This window comes from Molothrus aeneus, chromosome 5, assembly GCF_037042795.1.
Source record: "Molothrus aeneus isolate 106 chromosome 5, BPBGC_Maene_1.0, whole genome shotgun sequence".
Classification (NCBI taxonomy): Eukaryota; Metazoa; Chordata; class Aves; order Passeriformes; family Icteridae; genus Molothrus; species Molothrus aeneus.
The window spans coordinates 50,214,244-50,237,243 of NC_089650.1; the positions used below are offsets into that span (position 1 = coordinate 50,214,244).

Sequence of the window (23,000 nt, forward strand, 5' to 3'; positions counted from 1 at the left end):
AGCATCTCCCTTCATCACATCATGTGGGAGTTAAATCATATATCATCATTTAATCTCACAAGGGAAATACAAAATATTTAAGAGAATTGTGAGGATACTGTAGTTTTGAAGGATAGACTCGTACTCAATGATGGGTTTTTAAAATAAATTGAAATAAATCAATTAATCAAATTCCCCAAAAAACACAGATGTAAATTGAACACTCCATGTGCCTTTTCTTTATTTTAGTATCCATTTTTCTTTGAAAATTCAGTTTGTGATTCAGTTGACCAGAGGGATGGGGCATATCTCCTATGAAGAAATTCTGAGAGAATTAGGATTGTTCAGCCTGGAAAAGAGAAGGCTTCAGGGTTACTTAATTGTGTGCTTCCTGTGAGAAGGAAGGGAGTATTCACTTCACCCAAACTGAGCTTACAGGAAAGATGGGGCAAGACTATTTACAAGGGCATGCAGTGACAGGACAAGGGAGAGTATGTTCAAATTGATGGAAAGTAGGTTTAGATTAGATATTAGGAGAAAATTCTGTGAGGCTGGAAAGGCACAGGAACTGGGAAGTTGTGGAAGCCCCATCTCTGGCAGTGTTCAGGGCCAGGTTGGATGGAGCTCTAAGCAACCTGGTCTACTGGAAGATGTCCCTGCCCATGGCAGGTAAGTTGGAACTAGATGGTCTTCAAGGTCCACTTCCAACCCACAACAGTCTAGGATTCCAGGATTCTGATGAGCTCTTTTTAACTTGCAACTTGTGACACAGATTGTAGCTTCATGGAGAGCTGCTATCTGCACAACTGACTTCAGATGACCTTGTAGTTTTTAATATTGCAAGATGGTGTTTGGCCTTGATTATATCATTCTGCATCTTTTTTGCATGTTCAACTTCTAAACTCTTTAGTCTCATGTCTAAGGGTTTGTTGATACAAATCTTACCAAACCTCATGGGTTTTATTGCCTATGTACATGCTTTGATTTTGTGGCCTTTTTCAGGACAAGTGGATATTTTGAGTCTTTCAATATTTTGAGAAGCAGCAAGGTAATTATGTAGCTTCCAGTTAAGTTTCTGTCTTGCTGGTAGATCCTAAGGTGCTCCTGGCATTCTGCCTTTGTCTTCGGCAAATTTGCACTGGCCTGGTTGTTCTGGTGTAAATCTGTGAGGAACCACTCCCTGTCATTGTATCCTAATCTTGTTTCTAACAGCATTCCAGGTCAAAGGCAAGAATTGATCTTCTCAAAGCATCTTGAAGGGATGACTCTAATGCTCCCCCCAAGGGGCTCTAAGAGGAGATACCTGTTTATGTCTCCACCCATACAATGTGGAGTAACTGCACAGGGAGCAGTTCTCCCCTCCTCCTCTTTTGGCTTACAGAGTTTGGGAACAGTTCCCATGGCTTGACAGAAATTTGGGGCAGTGGTACAAGTGAGTAGGAGAATCTGCCTGCTTGGAGTACAGCCCTGACCCTCTTTATCAGTAGGAAGCCATATCTGTATCTCTCTTCTGTATCTTGCACAAAAGCAAGCTTTCTCCAAAACCTAATGTGGATTGTCTGCTATTTAGGGTTAAATACAGACAGCTGCAGAGAAAAACACACTGCATTTTGAAGTTTTGAAAATGTGGTTATGTCCTTTAAATGGACTTGGCAAGGGTGTGACTGTTTAAGTGCCATAGCAATGGAAGCAGGTACATACCTGGCTACTTTGTATGCTGCATTTTAGATCCTGAAAAGAGTTCTGTCCCACATCTGACAAGTTTTTGTGGTAGTGGCTCCTCCAGGGAGTTTGTAGGTTTTTGAAAATTTAAGATGATGCTTAGTATATTGTGAAATAGAATAATTTACGATAATACTTAAAATTAAGGCTTCATTATTCTACATAACCAAGCAGTTAATGAGTTTTCCAAATTAAGAAAGTATCTACAGATACTCTTATGGTAATTTAGATGTAGTTCTGACTTGAAAAACATGGATTTGTATTTAAAGCTGTGGTTCAGATCTGCCTCAGGATTTATTGTGAGCATCATGAAAACAGGGGCAGAATGCTCTGTGTTTGTCTTTTAACATTTCCATTACCAAGAAGCTGATGAAAATCTGGATACACTTTTGAAACTTTTTTATTAGGAATACTTAATAATTATTGTCTTAAAGCTATGGGTAGTTGAACATTTTTTGCTGCTTTTTAGTTCTTGTAGAATTATCAGCGGTAGGTCCTTTAAAATTTCACATTTACTTGGGAACAAACTAGATTGAGAAAAATGCTATTGTCAGGCAACTCAAGACAATTAAAATCTCAGTCTGATAAGTGATATTTAATTACTTACAAGCTTGTAAAACAAATTTAATTACGTGCTTTAGACAAGCTGGTGGCCTCCACTTAAAATCCTGTGTACATAGGATGACCTGTGTGTCTGGCCTGAGATTGAGCAGAGGAAAAATATAAAAGAGCAAGTTTTCCCCTGCACATCACCATGGAGCAGCTGTGCTCTGTACCTCCCTGGGGAGGAAAATGCATTTACTGTCTGGCCCACAGTCATGATGGAGAAACCAAAAGAGAAATTTAACTGAGGTAGAGGTTGAGACAAGTCAAAGAGCTTCTGACCACAGGAATACTGAGCTCAGTGTGCTGGATATGGAATGGATATGCTGTGCTCTATCTGCCAGATACATCAAAATAATCGTTGCCAGCAGCTTTATTTTCATGTTGTTGTACAAAGAGAAGCCTGCTGTTGAATTATGGTGATGAAGATGGATAGTTTAACTGCTGATGGGTTCTCATGACAAGGAACTAAATTTAGGTTTTCATGTGTCTTTGCAGGAAGGAGTGGGTTGTTCATTTGTTTACTTCCATGCTACAGAGTTGCATTGCAATCCGTAAATAAGCATGCTTGCCCAGGAGGGACATCTGTAAGGCATAAGCACAGTGGGCTTGTCCAGAGCTTGCTGTGGAATTGGATTGTAGATGAGGAGAAGGTGGTTTGAAAAGATCAAAGCAGACACTTTTTTAAGGTGTAAAGAAAGAAAGTACATCATGGGAAGTCTTTGTGTACAGAACTGGAGTGAAAACTTTGCAATGAATGCCAAAACGTAGACAAGGCTCCCAGATAGTGGTCTGGAAATGGGAGCTGGGATTATGTTGTTGCAGATGCAGAGCCAGCAATTGAGGCTGGAAACGTGCATCCGTGCTTTTTGCCTTTGTTTCTACTAAAGTCCTGACCCAGATCTCCTGTGTAAGGCTCCAACTCCCAGACTCAAGTGGATGCTGGGGAGTGAGCTGCAGCATTTGCCCCTCCCTGGCAGCAGCTTTGCTCCTGTCAGGGAAATGGAGCCCACTAGCCAGGGCTGCTAAAAGCACATCCCTGCTTCTTGGCTGCTTCACTTTGCAGGCTGGTGTGGAAATTGAAATAGTGGCTTATGTTACAGTGTGTCGCTTTATTGCAAGTGCTTCCCAACCTTATCTTATATTGCATTAATATATAGACCCTTATGATTTTATTTTGGCATTAGCCAGCAATATATATGTCTTGCCTCAAAGATGAGCAGCTACCTACCAGTGTAGATATTTGCTTGTCCTTGTAATTGATTGAATTCCAGGAATATATACACTGTGAGAAAAAGATACAACCCTGTAGAGTTAGTGCTGTTACTCATAGCATATCTGTAGTGTACATGTACACACAGAGGAAAAATACATATAAAGAGATACATATGAATCTAGGAAACTGCAGATTTTCCTTGTAATTCTGTATTGTGTTTATCTCCTTATGTGTATGTTTAACCTATAAAATACTAGTTCCTTTTCCCCAGTATTAAATTGCTTGATGAAAACTCCTTATCCATCACTATGGAAGATGGAGATATATATTATGGATAAACCAAATTGAGCAATAAAATACTGTTCCTCACAGGAATGTTGGGAAACTTTATGGGTCATCTGCTGCAGGTGTTTCTCCTTTCTACCAGGAGGCAAGGATAACAGTGGTGTTACCTAGTGAGGGTAAAAAACAAACATTTTTTTCACTGAAATTTACTTAGATTAATTTGCAGGGGGAAATAGAGCAGTAGGAGCATAGTGCTGCCATTTCTGAGAGTCATACACGGCAGTCCATTGTTATAGCTGAAAGTTGTTCTCCATATGTCCTGTCCTCTGCATAATTTTGTCATGCCTGTTGATCCTCCCTTTTTATATTTGTTCTACTTTAAATGAGCTCTGCAAAAAAACTTGCTGTCAGGTCTGGGAAGTATAATGCAACACCTTAATTTTCTGTATTACAAAATGTTCTGAAATGCTTTCAGAGGGATCCCAGTTTGTGCATTGAGTCAGCTGGAGTAATTAGGGCGTAATGCAATTGTTTCTTTATGGGCCTGAAGCCATCCCAAGAACCACAAAGGCTGATTTCTTCCTTGTGAAAGTTTGCTTTAACCCTTGGCCAGGCAGGTGTCATGGGTTTTGTTCAAACACTTCGAGTTCTGAGACAAATGGAATCACAAGGCCTAAAGTTACTTCACTCGCAGAACTGCAGATCAACATGTGCCTCTCTAAATATTTAGGAAGACCAAACATTTTTCAAGGAATGTGATTTTGGGTTGAGAGTTTTTTTGCTACAGAATGATAAAAATACCATTCACAGTACTCTACTTGATGAATCAGAATCTGAAACTATTTATTTTTGCCAGCTTAATATGTTGTTATCCTCTATCTTCCTTCTGAAAAATTTTGGGCTTTTCACTAGTTCAATTCCTTGAGGGACATTATTTTGGACTGCTGAGAAGAAAAGCAAAAATCTGAAAAGCTATTTTCTCTCAAATGGTGAAAGGAAGTCAGTTATAAATTTGATGATTTGTGCTGTATGCTTCTTCTTGTTATGATTACAGTAATTCTGCATTTTAAGAGAATTTAATAAACTATGTTCACAGGTACACTTTGGATGTTATAAACTTGTAACAATTGCCTGCTTTCACTAAGGTAGGATGACCTGTTACTGGTCTTTCTCTCTGACTATTATAGAAAAATAATTTTGAGAACTGAAAGGTGCTTTGGGGGTTTTGAGTTTGCTTTTACTTCAGAAGATCTCAGACAGGTTAATGGGGAGGTTTTTGCAGGTTGTCTGTGTAGAAAAGGTTCATGCACATTTAATATCTTTTCTCAGAAGCCTGCAGTGATGATTTTAGGTTTTGATTTCTTTCATGAATACTTGAATTTATCAACTAAAGACAGCACATTTGCTCTCTTTTCAACTCTTCACACCTTTGGCTATTAAGGTGTAGGAAGGATGTGTTGTAGTGATCCAAAGTCAAATCCAATTTCAAGCTGTTCTGTTGTCTTTTATGTAAGTTTTCTTACTAATACTACTGTGTAAGTACTCATGCCAAATCTTCTATCGGTGGAGTGGGAAGGAATTATCTTTTCTACTTTGCAAACTTGCACATTTTTGCTTTTTCTCTAAAAAGGCAGAAAGGCCTTGTTGAATACCTCTCTCCGAAGATTTAAATGGCCAGTTCCTTAAAAATTGTTATGTGACCTAAGATGCAGGCATTTTTGTGCAGGCTTCCTCTGAACACATCACTATCTCAGATAAATACCTGACCTGAATAGATTAGTGCCAGAAATGTATCACCAAAGATTGGAGCCTAAATAATTGGAACACATTGAGGGCTTTCACTTTTTTTCTTTCTTTGCTTTTCTAATAAATATCATTTTACCCTGATGTTCTTCATTACCTCTAGATTAGCCAAAACCTTCTTAAACTACATAATTACTAGCAAATAGTGTGTGTTATATCAATTTATACATGAATAAACACATGCAAATTCAAACAAATGAGGGTCTTCACAAACCTCACATATAGAATATTCTGGCATGAAATATTTTTGTAGTAGCATTTCATCCTTTTTTTTTATTTCATGCTCAAGGCAGATTCTCCATATTCCAAATACAGCAGGCCTGTATTTGTTATTGATTTTGTTTAATTTTCAACTTTGGACCCAAGCTGTTTAAACAGATTACTCTCTGCTTTTATCTGAGTCAACTTCCTCATGCTTTCATCAAAGCAAAAGAGATTATTTGACTTTCTGTCTCATAACACAACATTACAAGAGAGTCATATGTTAAGTGACAGCAATGGATTCTGTATTAGGAAATGGCCATTCTGTCTGCATGTAAGTCTCTTGTAATAGTTCCCCATCAAAGACAAAAAAAAAATCTCATCTTTATTTATTTGTAGTCTATTTATTAGTATTCATTACAGTTGTATTTACTCATAAGTGAAGCTAATACATTTCAGAACTAGAGTAGGTGAGAGTGTTTGAACTGGAATAACAATGTGTAGGCATAATATGTTTGTATCCTGGCACTGATCCTGTACCTTAACTTTCTTATTCCTATGCACACCATAATTGTGAACTGACTAATATCTGGCAACAGAAGGACACTTTCTCTTCAGGCTGACTTGCTGTGTAGTTGTGAGGTTTAATGGCAACTAGCACTAGTACAAGCTTTTGGCACAAGTTATGTTTTCTGGTTGGATCAAAACTTCTTATCCTTCATGTCTTATTTATAAGAAGTTTAAGATGGAGATTGCAAGTTGAATAGGTACCCAGTTGACTAAATCTGTGGACAATTCTTGGAAGACTGCTGGGAACATACAGAACTCTGTCTACATTTACCTTTCAATTGTCTCTGCAGGAACAATTGGGTTATAGGTATAGAATAGGGGTTCCCTCAGCAGGCAAATCAATATGGACAACAGCAAGTGCTGTGGAGATACACAGCATCATCAGGGATTGTGGTGTTGACTGACTGCATGTACATCTCTTTCTCTTTGCTCTCTTGGGCTTTGTGCTCCAGCCTGAGTAGGTGAAGTGATAAAATACTGCTGCGTGTTCTAAAGACAGTTTTTCCTGTAGAGGAACTATAGATATTTCCTGCCTTTATGTAGACTGTGGTAAAAGGACTTCAAACTGCAGCAAATGACATCTCCCAGACACAGTCTCAAGGCTCAGCTGAGCAGCCAGGGAAGCTCTTCCAGGGCTTTCATGCAGGAAGCACATGACTCCTTCTGAGCCATACAGATCTGTTAGCTCCCAGATATGGCCAGGCCTCTCTTCACATTGTTGTTTTTCTGAACAAACAGTACTTTATAGAGAGACCTCAGTGTCATCAGCCTGGAAAGAGCAGCAGTGCAGGTGATCTCGTGCTGCCTGCACTAAACCCCAGAAGCCCACCACAAGTTTAACCTCCAAATGTGGGTCAAGGATTCCTCCCTGTCCTGGGAGGCCTGGATGGCTTGGACTGGACCCAAGTGAAGGAGGGAAGTGCACAGAAACATGAGTGCCAATAAACTCAGGAATGAACAGAAATAAAGCATGCTTGTCTGTTCAATTTTTTTCAGGTTAGTCACATCAAAAGAGCTGCTGCAAATTATCAAGGTGCTTGAATCTATTGGAAGAGTGTTTCTGGTATGGCTCAAAATTGAATACTAATTGGTTGTATTTCTGTAGGAAAATCAACCCAAGCCTGAAATTGCTATAATACTGAAAGATGATGTGCCTCAGCATTTGCTTAGGCTGTGTGTAATCTAACATATGGACCCACTGCAGTCTTATTGGCAACCTGCAGTAGCTCTAGATATACTTCTGCACAAAAATGAAGCAGCAGAATTTTATTAGTAGTTATTGACACCTATATGTATGTGTATATATATATATATATATAATGATAATTACTTTTCATAATTATGTATTTCACAGGCAAGATAAGGAATAAAAAGTGATAATACTAAAATTAGAATGTACTGACATGGATGTTGAATTGTTTTTCTGATAGTGGTCAATAAACAAGTTAGGAAGTAGCTAACATTTTTGCTGGCCAAATTAGATCTGGTTAAGTTAATCACAAGTGGCGTGTGTTTATCCTCCATAGCATCTCTTTACTGAAAGTTTTGTGTATATACTGAGAATGAGATATAAATGGACCTGCAGGCATTTTGTGTTAGTATCAAGGATTTATATATTTGTGTGATTTTCACCATACCATGTAATGGTATATGAAAAAAGAATAGCGAATGTGAATATAATGATCTGAACAGGCTCACTCTTAATGATATACAGCTACCTTCCTATTTTTTTGTCAAAGCCATTCTCTAATATAAATGCCTAGAATCTTATTAAAAATCTGATCTCATTAGTACACCATTAGTATTAAAATAGTGTATCCTAAATCTCAGTCATTTAGAAATGATCGGTAATGATAAGAGATTAAATGAGGGGCTCACCAATTAGTATAAAAGTCTTAGAGGAACAGAAAATGCCTTCAAAGAATTTGATAATATTTTTGGGTTTTCTGAGATGTTTTTTCTTTTTTTTTCTGAAGTACTACCAATACTTTAAGATTTTTTTGCATAATACTGGAATATTTGAAGCTTTTTTTATCACTTTGGTGTGCAAACCAAATGTAAGGGGAAAATTTGAAACATTTAAAATTATTTTAAAACAATCTCTTTTTAGTTTTTCGAGATGAAATGATTGACAATTAAATGTAAAGTCTTAGGCTGCTTTTGGTCTTCTGCTGCACCACTGTTAGTTCTTACATGTGCAGTGGGATGGAGTTTGATGCAGGATTTAATCCTTTTACCCACTCCATGGTACATTGTGAGCCTTCCTATGAAAACCCTGTGTTCATGTCCATGTATGATCATCTCTGATCACCTTTGCTAGTTGGTTTTGCCCATATCACAATCAAATGGTATCAGACAGTGCTGCGGAGTCTGGTAAAACTTGAATTCCCAAACTCCATCAAACTGGTAAAAAATCTGAAGCCTCAAGTCCTGCACAGAAGGCTCTCTCCATCATGTGAGGAGCACTCCAGTCTCAGGCTGCTTTAGTCCAAGGCAAGTTATCTTGGAGCAGCTGTCATTTCCAGCTCCCAGTCCTCCTTCTTTGGGTTGTGCAACATCTGGTGACCAAAAAATATTTTACTAAAAAGTAGCATTAGAATAGAGTCACATGCTGTGTCAGGGACAGCTTGGAAAGAAAGCAAGTATTGTGTCCTCTTGTGTGCAACATCCCTGTGCTGTGGCCTGATTTTCCTAGTAAAAGATGAAGCATGGTTTTAAATTTGGATTATTTTGGTGTTCGTTTTTAAAACAGTGATTCTTAGTTTACCCAGAAATTTAGGCAAACTGAGGCTTGTTTTGGCCATTCTGCAAAGGACACTGCATAATTCAGATGTAAACCTTTTTCACTAGGGCACTCCATAGTGAAGATATCCTAAGTCAATTCTTTATTGGTGCTAAACCCCTTTCTGTTTTCTGCTAGAGTAGGAAGCAGGGAAAGAGTAGTACATTAGAGTAAATGGTATATTTTTGTAATTCCATATGTATAAATATTGGTGCAGTGGTGGTGGTTTCCATATTATTAAGTGCCAGCAAAAGTTTTTCAAAATTTACCTTAGAGCTGTAAGTCCAAAAATGCATGGTAAGGCAAAAAGGCGAATAAGCCATTTAAATGGTGAGAGTTTAAGCAGGGAGTTGAAGGGGAGTGGGGAGAGGCATAACCACAGACTCATGTATTGCTGTGGGAGAGGGAAGGGGTCCAGATGTATTTTAAAACAATATTTAAGGGCAAAAGGGTTTTTTTCCATCTCAAACTCTATCAAATTCCTCCCTCCTTAGTGTTTGTAAATCTTCTAGCATTTTTAGAAATTATTGTTTTATGAGAAATTAATGTTACTCTATATAATGGGCATATATGATAAATTTACACAAAATTATCTAATTTTCAAAGATAGGGTAAAAGCCATTACTGCAGTATGAAAACACTTTTCTATCACCTCTAATAATGTTCTCCACATCTTTCCATTTGAAAAAGAAGTGGAATGTATCAGCATGAGGAAGCTGTTCACACTGATTCCCAGCTGTGGATATGTCAGTGGAGATAAATTCATGTCCTCAAAGATTACCCTTTCCTGAGTACCAATTTGCACACACCTTAAATTCCACTTTGACAAAACTAAGCTTTCCAAGGTGCTCATCTGCTCCCTCAGCAAGGTTTTGAGGTTTCACAGTGTTTGTACAAGGAGGTTCAAGGCCTATGTGACTGAATAAGAGTAGCCCAGCTGCTGTAAAGGGCAGCTTTTCTTTGCCTTTCTTTTGGAGGAGTGGAGGTCAGGGATATACATTTATTTTCTTTGTTGGTGCAGCTTTTCCATGCCCTTCCAGCCCTGCTCCTGTCTGCTGGCCAGCTGGGTTGTTAGTGGCTGGTGGCTGAGGAGCAGAATCTGCCTTTCTGAGCAGAATTTGCCTTTCTGATCAGACTGGTTGCTGCACTTTGCAGGAACCTTCTGAATCTGGAAGTCTAGCACTTGTCCTTGAGTCACTTTTTTATAATATGTACCAAGTCTGAGTAGGCTTTCATTCAGTTTGGAGTTCAGGGGTGAATTAAATGTCCTTTCTATCAGATTTGTTTATCCCTCAGCTCAGAAAAGTGGGAAGATTATCTCGCCTCTTCCCTCAAACCATTGTGTTCAAGGTTTTGTGTAGAGTTTAAATGAAACATCTTTGTGCAGATGTATTTTCTAGAGAGGGGAAATACTCCAAGATTTATTTATTTATTTATTAAATTCCTGTCACCTTAAAAGCTGTTTTTGCAGACAAACTGCTTTTGCATATTTGCTTTTATAAAAGATGTGTTTATATGAATGTGCACCTTCTTGGTGATTTCCACAGGGTAGGACCCTCTGTGCTTTTGCATCACGTACTGTACCTTGCTGAAATTACCTCTGGGTTATTGTACTGCCAGCTTTCCATTAACTAACTGACTATAAAAAAAATTTAAATAAAATGCCTTTGGGAATAGTAAATGACAAGCTTCTCGGAATATGAGCCTTGCAGCCCAATCTCCTAAAAGAAGCACCTGCAATCTGGCTTTATAGTTGATACACAGCTAGTTGGCAGACAAAAACCTTGCTAGGATTTCAATTTACAGCCTATGATACATAGGATTCTTTCTTCCTTGTAATGCTTTAAACTGAAATTGAATTTTAAATTAACTTGACACTGTGCTGTTTTCAAGTCAGATAAATAACTGTGTTCCTTTTCCCTTTTCCATAATATATTTGATATCTTACTATTAAAGCTTTTCCTGAATTGATGTTAAAATTATACATTTTCCTGTCCTTACTTTCCTTAGGAAAAAAAAGTGAAACATAACCATGTAGCTGTAAGAAGTATTTTTTGTACTTTGACAGTTACATAGTTTTGTAGTTTGGGAATTTGCTAGTTTTATTTCTGTTGCTCACTGTAACAGCTCGTGGTTTATTTCTGTGTTTTCTCACAAAACTTTGATCAAGCAATGGCCTTCAGAATTATGTTCTTTGAGCCTTCATGCATGTAGAAGGAAGAGCATTCATGCATCTTCCATTTCCTTCATCAGAAGACCCCATTCTTCTCTTCAGCACCCCATTTACACCTTCACAATGCTAATGAAGTAATGTATCAACATTGTTTTGTAGTGTTTTTTTAATGTACTTTTGAGCTTTTGCAGGTTTTTTTAGCTGTTAGACCCACACAGGGTATAAATGCTTGTAAAACACACCAGGTAGTTACAATGTGGTCAGTGGTGTCTTAATCTGACACCTGGTAGCATAAATATTTTTTACACTTGATAGATGATGCCACTAGGAAGAATTATAGAAGAGCTGCCTTAAATAAAGGCAGATGGAGTCAAAGTATTTTACAGAGAATTAAATAATTACCCATGTTTCCGAATGTGCTGTGTAGTAGAAAGAAGGACTTTTACAGTAGAACTGCTTGTGGTTTGTTTTTGTTTTCCCTGATTCTCACACACTTAATTGAACAAACCTTTCTCATCAAACTGTATCTCAAAGAGCCTACACTGAAGGACATACAGTGGCAGAATTTACAATGATAGCATGCTGAGCAAAATGTATTTTTTCTGTTCCTGGTAAAAATAAGCCTAACACTATGGGTCCCTATGTGTAACTTTAAATAAGGTATTGAAGTACATCCCTCCCTCCCTTCTTCCCCCAGGAAAGCATTCTCTAAACAGCTCCCATTTTGTACCTTCTGGCTTTCAGCAAGGCATTAGCATTCCAGAAAGAGTTTCACCAGCCCCTAGGTTTGAACAGTGGGCAGGACAGGCAGAAGGAAAAGCTACCAAACACTTTCCCTCTTAGGCTTGGGGCTTGAATTGTAACTAGGGGCTTTTGGGAGTGTATTGAAGAGCACTGCTTTCCTTGCCTGCTCTTTCCCTATTCCCTTGTTTTCTAATACCAGTATGACCAAAAATCTCTATTTTTTTATAACCAAGCACAATGAAAAAATATTTTGGAATATTTCTTATCTCTGAATGTGTTAACACAGGAGAAAAAACACACTTCTGCCTTAAACAGGGCAAGAACTTATGCAGACCTCACTACCTCAGAAATTCTCCCAGGGGAAGAAATGCCACATGAAATTGGGTAATCATTTTCTCAAATAAGGGTGAAATACCAGGACCTTCATTTGGGTGTTTTTCACTCTTTTATAGTCCAGTCATCTCTCTGCCCACCCTGACCCCCCACACTCCCTCAAGGTATTCAAATGGAAAAGCTTTCTTTCCAAGGTATTTGCACAAAGAAGGCATTGGGCAGCAGAGGAGATTTCTCCCAAAAGCATCTGAGTGTGCTGTGACCCTTCTCCAGGGCTGAGCTGACCTGCTGAGGAAGGATTCTTGCCCCATACCCTGGGCAGTCACAGTCCTTTGGGTGGAGGCTGTCATTGCACATTCTGGGCTGTGTGCCTGAGAGCACCTAGGCATATTTGTTTGACTCTCTGCCAGCATATATGCCAAAGAGATTATGCTTCATATTTCATCCCAGGGTGAAGAGAGCCTAAATGGGTTTATCATGGAGTTTTCATTCACTCTGTCATTTCTCCCTTCTTTATAGTTCATTGCTAGACTTCTAATTTTTCCCGACAGCAGTGCACACCCCTGCAGCTGGCCCTGCATAATGATTCCCTCCTCCTAGACTGACAAGAGTGGATGCATAAATCTGCTGCCATCAGGGTGCCTCCTTTAGCAGACACTGCCCCCTCTCCCTCCTGGAAAAAGATCTGTCCCCTCCCCAGCACTCTCATTTACCACCTACTACTGTTGCCTGCTGAGCCAAGATGCTGCCTGTGACCGTTATCTTGCCTATGTTAAACATCAGGAAATGGCTCTTTTTGGACAAAAATACTTTTTTTCCCCCCTCCTAATGATAACTATTAGTGAAAATTGGAGTGCCTTTGGCAATTGTATTTGATGCAAATATTACAATGTACAGCAACGAGCTCCTGTGAAAAGCAAGGGTGCACTGGTTGTTTGAATTAGGAGCTGGAGGGTGAGAAGGACTGTCAAATTTGAGAAGGAGAGATGGAGCAACTGACTGTCAAATTTGAGAAAGTGAGAAGGAGCAACAAATTTGACCAAATATAGATCTTTAAAAGGTCTTAAGTGAGAGATCCCCATGTTCTCTGAGGCCCTGTATTAACTCAAAATGATTGCTTTGAACTATTGAGTAAGGGCAGTAATGTCAGATCCAGGGCTTCTCAGCTGCTGAACTCATCAAGCACATTGACAGTTTATAAATCAGACAGGACTTGTGGACCCTTTACAAAGTATTGTTTTAAAATCTCTTCCTTAGCCCTCCATCCTTAGCTATAGCAGTGGAATATTGTATCTGGCTAAAAATCAATGTAAGACTAGTTTAAAAGGCAGAAATCTCTGTTCCTGTTCTGAAAAGCAGGCACGAGGCGAATGTGCACTGTATGGCAAGATCTTCATCATTCTTTACCAGCAGTGAAGGGATAGGTAAAGGTCATCCCCTTTCATCTTCCAAGAGTCTAATCCACAAAATACTAGAGTTCACCAATAGTTATTTGGTGTTAGCAACATGCTGATAGTCTAATATTCATAGCTGCTTTTAAAGTTAAATTATTATTTTTCTTCAGCTAATAGTATTTGGCAGTTTTCTCTGATGTTGTCCTTACAATGATTCATACTGCAGTTGTTTTGAAGAGATGGATAAACTACAATTGTTTATATACAAACAGAATATGGCACTGGCTGCCAGAAAACAATCTCACTAATATTTGACTTGTTAGGTTGCCTCATGTTTCATGTTTTGGCTCAGAGAGAGCAAGCTTAAAATTAATTGAGAAGAATTTCTTTCTTTCTGAGTGTGTTCAAAGCTAGTGGTATTTTCTCCTCTGTAAATGTTGGCAATTGATTATAAAATGTCAGAGGTGTTAGCAGTGTCAGCGACCTTCATCTATACAGCTGGAATAATAGGCAAGACTTGCTTTAGGACACCCTGCAGTTGCTGACAGGTTTTGCAGCATCTGCAGCCAACTCTGTATCATTAACGAGGGAAAAAGGGTGGATAAGGGAGTGTGGATTGTAAATGTAAGAGTGCTCACTCCACTAAATTTACTTGAAAAATGATCATTTTGTATCCAATGCCATTTTGTACTCTTCATGATTTTCTAATTAAGCCTGGAGGGCTGTGGATCCAGGCTTTGATATGAGCAGTATCGACTGTCCTCTTTCCAGAGAAGAGAACAAAGCTTCCTCACTGTGCTGCTGGATGCTAACTGATGAACTGTTTTTTCTTCCATGCCTTGGTTACTGCATATAATTAGGAATCTTACTCTTGTGACTTCATGTGCAGAACTGCATCCTTTCAGCAGACCTGCCTGCCAGCTGCCCGTCATGCACAGCTATTCCCAGGATCCTTAAATTTGACTTTGCATGTCAACTGTTCCTATTTAAACAATGAGCTTTGAAGCAAACTATGGGCATGCTGAAGAAAAAGCTCTTCATATCTAACAACAGTCTCTTTTAGAATATGTTTGAGTCTAAGGCTCAACTTTAAGAGTGGTTGTGGTGTGCTGTTCAAATTATTTATTTGAAATCATTTTATTAGAATAGAGAAGTACCTGTGATTCTTGAAAAATGAAAGAAAAAATATGTATCCACTTGCTGGGTAGACCCATATGAGTGGTTTTCTGAGGGGATTACTCCTTTCTTGTCTCAGTGTTCCCTTGCAGCAGAACCAGTGATAGTATCTGATGGCTAGTGAGTAGCTGGGGTTAAGAGAGAAGGCATTTTTCCCTTGGAGAAGGGGAAGGGGGAAGACAGCCATGACAGAAGTGTCAGAGCAACAGGAATAAGGCTCACTTAGATTTGAGGAGAAATTTCCAATCCTGTATGGCATTCCTTCACCTTAATGATGGAAAAAGTATTTTTATTTTTTATTTTAATATCTTGTCTTTATGATATTTTAGAACTGGAATTCCTGTACTTCATTCCCCGAACATCTTATCTATTAAATAATGTCTCTATTCCTCTCGGCTGAGAGCAGGTACATGGAGAAACAGAAAAAGATCTTGCTGCATTGCACAAGGGGTCTTTTTGTTTAGTATTAATCAAGAAACATACATGCTTAAGAATTTTTTGGGGGAAAAAGCCTCAGAATATTTGTCTTCCAAGAGACTGTTTGAAAAGTCATCTTTTTACTGTGGCGTAAAGCTGCTGGCCAGCTAAAAGGTTTGACACAGGGCCACGATGGAGGCAGCTGGAGGGCTGGGAAGTGGCCGTGTGATGATCCACAGGAGATGGGGCTTGTGTGTGACCTTGGGCCTTGGCACAGGGAGCTGTGACTGCAGGGTGGTGCTGCCGGGGAGAGGTGTGCGCTGTGCAAGGGATTCCACTGCTTTCACTGCAGACAGGGCTGACAGCCATGTGACATGAGAGATGGCTTAAAAAATAGTGTCTTGCCTTCAGAATCACAGCTAGAAAATGTATTACTGTAAAGCTGGAGTTTCTTCTACAGGAAACACCACCTGTCTTTTACCCCCAGTTCCTTCTTTAGTGTTATCTAGTGAAGGACTTATTATGCATTCTCTTCGTTTTCTTACCAGGCTAGTTTAACCTAAATGCATTAAATCCTTTCCATTTGTGTGACAAGGCATTTCTGATCATTTTGGTACTTGAAGAGTTTTCATATATAAAATGAGTATAGATTTCAGCTGTTGAAAGGTTCCTTCTTGGAGAAGATGCATATAGTAGAAGTGGTGGCAAACATGAAAGAAAAGGTTGGCTATGTTTCTGAAAAGCACAGACCAGTCTTCATTCCCTTTGGAAAAAATCATAAGATAGCTTGGTTTGGAAGGGACCCCCAGAGGTCATGTAGTCCTATGGCTCAAATTGGGGCCAGTAAGATCAGCTGGCTCAGAACACATCAAGCATTTAGCAGTCGACTCTACATAGCTCAAAACTTAAGAATATGTTCATAAGTTTCTTGGGAATTCTGAAAGGAAAAAAATTTATTATAGTATGTCTCCTTTGTCTTCATCTTTCAGAATTTAAACAAAATAGAGAGGCTCAAGCTTTCCTAGTTCTTTACTATGCATTTCATTTTATTTTTAGATGGAAATAAAAGTTTAATCAGGCTAAACCTTATTTTCCATACTCAATTATTCCCCAGAAAGTTTAAATAAGTATAGATGTAGGCTTTTCAAGAAAATGCCCCTAGAAGCTAATTTTTGAATCAAAGGGAAACTGGAAGGTGACATTGCTTTTGAAAATTGAGCCTTAATAAAGGGCTTCATTTAGTAATCCATCCTTGAAAATGGATGGTGAAATATGTAAGGGTTGAGAGGGAAAGGGAAAAAACAGAGTTGCAAGAGAATGATACCAGATGAAAGTACAAGGTAATTTAAGTCCTTGGTTAATGTTCCTGTTAGAAATTAGTCCTGGCTGGTTTGGTCACCCAAAAACTGGCAGCTCAAAACAAAATTCTTACCATAAAGTCTTCTTGCTATAGTCTGGGCTTTAGCAGGTTTGTTATGGGGCTACTGTTATCTAGAAAAGTAGTCCCTGTGAGGGAGAGTTAGGATGCTCTGTAGATAGATTTCCAGTGCTTTGCGTGTCCCCGGGGTATCTTGAGAGGGCACCTGTGGTGCAGAGGAGCAGGGAGCTGTGCTTGTCACTAATGGCTCTGTACTGATTTTCCCTGCTCTGGGGCTGTGTGCAGCAGATGCAGTGGAGGCATCCCTCGCCGTGCCTGGGCTGAGGAACGCTGTGCTGCTCCTGTGCAGAGGGAGCTGAGTGCCTCTCTTCTTGTTCCAGGTGCCAAGAGTGAGGGGAACAGCCCAGGGCTCAGCTCTGGAGCTCAGCTGGTACCCCCAGGAGCACAGCTGAACAAGAGCAAGGACTGACACTGCCTTGTCTCCTCTTGAAGTCCCAGAAGTGGGTTCTCATTTCCCAAGCTGTGGAGCTGTGGAGATTTTTCATGTGAATTTTCTGTTTTCAGGTAAGCTCATTTTTTTCTTCTTTTTTAATACAATTGAGTTTTCTAAATGCAAAATCATATTCTAGACAAATTTGTTGCTATTTATCAAGACTTTCAGACATTGCTGGAGCATTTAATAAGTGTTTATTAATACTAATGGAGATAAAACTTCTAGGAGTCAGTCTTGGAAGAGGCATTAAAAATTAGCAAAGGAAAAAAAATAGCAAGAATAGCTTGGCAGAGGTTCTGTATTCATAAACCTATTTATAGATGGTGTGCTGGGTAGAGGAGCAGGTTTGTGCCTCTGCCAGCAACACACTGCAGCCTACTGCTGTGCTTGCCCTAATTTTGCACTTACATTCTGAGTCTCCCAGGGGATGCTGAGCAGCTGTGTGGCTGACCTGAATCTCCAAGGTGTGTGGGTTTGACTGTGACCCTGAGGATGATCGGAGAGATTTGGTCAACTTCTTTTCCAGGACCTGTTCACATTGATTAGCCTGTGTTGGCTTGGCAGGTTTCTCAGAAAACAGCATGTAAAACCTTCTTTATTCTCAAGTGGTCAAAGAGATCTGAAACATCAGACCCCTGATAAAGAGGTTGCACAAACATGGTTCTCAGGCTGTTCTTCAGCTGCAAAATGGTTTAAATCCATTTTGGTGGCTTTCTTGGTGCTTGTGATGCTCCTGGAGGTGCTGCCACTGAGAGCTCTGATTCCGGTCTGGCAAAGCCTGGAGGGGAAGGAGAGACTCTGGGATCCTGTGTGTCAGCTTCCTCACAGTTACCAGTAATGATTGTCCATAAACTGAACTTTTTGGGATACAACAATAAGCCTTTCCAGCAAGAGAAACACGTGTCTCCTGCCCGGCACCAAAGAAAAAGGAAATGGTGGGAGGGGAAAACAAAATTTAGGAAGAGCCAAGTTAAGGAAACAAGTGTGTTCTAGTGCTGAATATCTGACCTCATGCCAGTTTGGGAGGGGTTTTGTTTAGGTTTTTTAGTAGTTTTTTGTTTTGGTTTGATTTTTTTTGGGGGGTGTTGTTTGTTTGGTTTAGATGCTTCTGTGTATTACATTTTATTTTCCCTTAAAAACAAATGGGGAAAGGAAGAATCAAAATACGGTTTTCCATGCATATGTGCTGCAGAACGAATAAAAGTGAAAACAGCTGAAAACAGCTATTCTAAACCAAAAATGTGCATTCTGACACTACACACTCATTTATCCACCTAAAATCATGATTTTTCGAAATGTAGGGAAAAGCATGAAATAACACAGAAATAGCCACTATTTAAGCTCATTTAGAAATGCACATCAGGCAAGATGAGTATCACTGAGGAACAAAGGTGGGTCCTGTGGGGGATGCCAATGTAAGAAGTGGACTCACTGAAAGCAAGTAATTGCAGAGTAATTTTGCTGTGGAATTTTAAACCAATTATGTGAACAACAGAGCATATGTTCTGAAAGTAGTCAGAAGTGGTTTTTTGTGGGTATAGCTAGCATGGTTTCAGAAAGCCTCTGCCTGGCCAGGGTTAGTGCTCCCACAGCTAAGACAACATGAGTGCTTGCGTGTTTGGCTGTACATTGCTGCCTTGCTGAAAGTCAGCTTTTCTCAATCTGCCTCTCCTGTGGTAAATCTTACAAAAAATGTAAAAAGGTGTGTCTGATAATACCTAGTGCCTCAGCTTGTTTCTATGTCTGACTGGAAAGTCTGGTGTTCAAAAAGTGCTTGATCTTATATTTTGCAATTATTAGGTGTTTTGGTAAGCTGCATCAAACTACATCAAATTTTACTGAAATTACTGCAAGTTCCACATAATAGGACTGATTAAAGGTGCTATTTCAAGAAGCCTTCACTAATCTAGTTGTTTCTTGAGCTCTGTTCTTTTGAAAGGGAGATTTGCATCCTTTTGTTTTTTAATAAAATGAGACGACTACTAAAAATCCACTATCAGCAGTTTGGCTTGAGCACCAAGGCATGTGGCTTATTGCTCTCCAGAACATGGAGGATTTTAAATGTGGATATTAATTTTGTTCTTTCCTCCATCACAAAGGAAATAGAAATGCTCACACAAAAAAAGGAAAACAGTTTACGGGATTCTTCAGCATTGCCTTTCATAGTATGCAATTGGGAATTTTGATGCTCAGTGGATATGAAGTGTTTCCTAATGCTAAATGTATGTAAATAAGTATAAATCATGTTGGTTGGGTGTTTTCTGGGGTTTTTTTCCCCTTTTACAACCGTTAAAGCACCTACATGGTAGAGCACTTGACAAGTGAAACAAAAACTCTGAGACCTCTGCTGAACTTTCTTTTGTTTCTAGGAGGTCTCAACAAACCTCCTTAATCTTTGAAGTTTTCTCTTTAAATAGGTGGCCAATGTAAGCATTTCTGCAAATTCATTTCATGTGAAGATTTTGTCTCTGAAGCTGTTCAAGTAAGCATAGCTGCAAATCCGATTCACTTGTGTGGCGCTGAACTTCACATGTAAATCATGCTTCTAGTAAGTCAGTATTGTGCTAGGAGGTGCTAATGGCTGCCATCAATCAGGGCTGGAAAAAGTTGTTCTCTTCTTCTCCCCCAGACGAAATGAGACAGCAATTAAATGCCCTTTTGTTGCGTGATAGCTGAGACAATGGAAATCAATGTCCAAAGCACAAAGCAGAATGGCAAGTCTTAAGTATAAGCTAAGCCATGTGTCCCAAGGGATTGGCATGTTGATTTGCTTACAGCTGAGAGGGTGTATGAAAGGAATAACCGGGGAGTGTAGGCAGCAGGAGCAGCAGTAATGCTCCTTGGACTGAAGCCAGAAGGGAATATTTGCTGGGAGACTTCTCACTGGGGCTGTGCTGCCATGATTTTGCCTCCATGCAACCTAAGCTCAGCTCACAGTAAAAATTTGATCTGTAGTTGGCCCTGGTATAAGATCATCATCAGAAAATGTGTAACCACGTTTATTTGTGGTATGTTTTCACACTCAAGAACGGGCAGTATCTGATCTGGTGAGAAGCCCACTAAAGTAAACTTCACCTTTCAGCCTTCTTGAAAGTGCTTCAGCTGGAAAGATGAGCTTACACTCGACCAGTGCTGTTATTGCAGGGGTTTAGATCCTGGAATAGGAATTGCCGCGTCCTGAGAACAATAGTCCCACCCCTCTAAATACCATCACTTTGTTCCCAAGTGCTTGAGAGGTGCAAAACTTAATCTTGCATCTCTCCTAAATAAAATTGCATTGTAAGGAGTCCCAGTTTGCTCATCCATTTCTTGTAGATGCAAACAATGCCTCAAGACTCTTAAACCACAACATACTCGTTAATTAATTTTGTCCAGAGGACATGAAATCACTTAGGTGGCTGAATGTGTTTTGCTGTCTTCTTCTCTGCAGACCTGCTCCAAAGCTCATTGTGTCAATGGGACACTTCCTTTTGACTCCAGCTCACAATTCTGCCTTGGCTTTATCGCCTTGCTGAAAGGGCCTTGAGTTACACAGCACTGCTTTGTCTCTAATCTGTGTGGGGGTTTTGTTTTTGTTGGGGGTGGGGTTTTTTCTGCTTTTGTGCAAAATTGTAAATGCATTGAGAACAACAAGCCATTGCATTTACTAATGGCAGAGCACACTGCTGTCATGCAGCTCATATGCTGTTGGCAGAGACTGTAGCTATATGATGCTTTGCAGCAGCTGGGCTCAACTGAGAGAAAGCTTTTGCAAGTTTAAGGCTTGGAAGAAATGTTACATTTTTTTGGTTTGTTTTGGTTTGGGTTCTTTTGTGCCTGAAAAGTATTACACACAGATGACCTGAGTCACCTGAAGTAATACTAGAATTTGATCAAACGAAAATTTATCTGCTTGGAGAGCTCTGTATTGATTTTTTTCTGTGGGGTGCTGTATCTGTTGCAGCTCTTTTGAGGGCTTGAACAAAGAAAACAAAACTACCTGTATCAAGAGGTCCACAGAAATCAACAGGCATTAGCAATGGACTCATACAAGACCTAATAGTTGGTGTTCCTTGTCCTTATTGCTCAGTGGTAAAATGCTGTCTTTTTCTTTTGTACTTATCAGGGAGACAATTCTCAAACTCATGTTCTACTGCACTCACACTCACTCCTTGGCAGCATTGACAGTTGCTGTGAGTGACACACTTCACAATCCCACTGTCCTCGTATCAATTCAGGGGTCCACCTTTGATGTTGACTCTGGTTCTAGCCATAACTTGCACCTCGTTTCTGCATTAGGTTCTCTATTAAAGTAAAGTAGAGACCTAAGGTACCAGGAGAGACTCTATTTGGGGACAGCAATCCACTGCCACATTATATACTGTTTTATATTTAATTACTATGTCTGTAATTTTGAATAATCACAATTAGGCTTTTTTAAGCATCTCCTTCTATATTGCAAGCCTTCAGCAGTTCAATAAAGCAGAGCCATTGACTTGTATTTGATGTGTCCATTACCTCCTGCAAATGCTTTGGAATACAATGGAGTAGCATGCAGACTTCAGAGCTGTCATGACAGGTATTAAGAATGTGTCAAATCCCAGTGATGACTGATAACATATCTGTCATTTGTGATGGGATTATTAGAAAGAAGAAAGCCACTAGGAGAAAGATACTCTAGAAAAGAAAGGGGTGGGGGGGAGGGGAAGACAAAAAGAGAGAGGATTTACTGTTCTTCAGAGCTGCCTGGTTTAATTAAACCTTGTCTAGTCCATAAACAAATCTATTAACTTTCTGTATGGTTTGGCAGTTTATGCACTTCAATGCTGCTGCAGTAATTCCATGGAATTTATGCTTCTCTTTGGTGGATAGTTGCACTACATAGGTATTGTGGCTATGAAGAAGATTCTTGACCCACCTGTACATGGAAACAGTACAGGGTTATTTATACAGGGTTAATTATCGCAAGGGTAATTTTTTGTCTTCTAATCAAAAGTTTAACAGAATACTATGGAAAAAAGAATTCAGCAGGTAGATAAAATGTTTTCTGCATGGAAAATTATGTAGAACCGAGAAAAGAGAACAGTCTGCCAGTGCCATTTGATTTGTGTCTTTGGTTAGCAAAAGGATTGCTTTTATTTTTTTTTTTTTTTAAGCCTGATTGTGTGTCTTCTGTGAGTGTAGAAAGAAGGCTGAGCTTCATGTCACTCACAAAACTGGGCTCTGCTGAATGAGTCCAGTGTGCCCAGTACATACATTTTCAGGTGTTTCAGGCTGAGCCATAAACACATCCAAGATCTACAAGCAGTTAAATATTAAGACAAAGGAAGCATCTTCTCCATCTGCCTTCGGGTGTTCAGGCAATGCCAGAACAGAGGTGATCTGAGTTTCTTGCTGTTAGGATCTGTTTGGTGCAGAAGTATCCCCAGGAGCAGCTAAAGAGTGTAGTTATCTGATATGGCCCCTACACACACAGAGATCAATTTTGAGGGGCATATTAGATGTCAGGAGAGGGGGAGACTTGAAGCTCGGTGGACTGAGTCAACTATTCCTTGCTGTCATATGCTCCCTGAAATTCCCTTACAGCAGGGATTCAGCAGCCTTTGCATAGAGACTCATCATCGTGTCCAGATTGTCCATTTATCCTTTCTGCTGATTTATCTTTAGCCTTGTACGAAAACAGACCTGGTCTTATCTCTGCCTTTTCCTCAAGCACAGCCAAGGTGTTCCTCAGCTCTTTCAGAGTCCCAGC

At 39.6% G+C, this 23,000-nt stretch overlaps 1 protein-coding gene across 1 annotated transcript in view; it reads left to right on the top strand.

The window, feature by feature from the left end:
• Window positions 1-23,000, top strand: part of PLXNB2 (plexin B2) — a 251,723-nt gene that overhangs the window by 63,588 nt on the left and 165,135 nt on the right. Inside the window, exon 3 of the mRNA XM_066550678.1 lies at window positions 17,157-17,340. The gene's annotated coding sequence lies outside the window, so the exon portion shown is untranslated. The remainder of the gene's footprint in view (window positions 1-17,156; window positions 17,341-23,000) is intronic.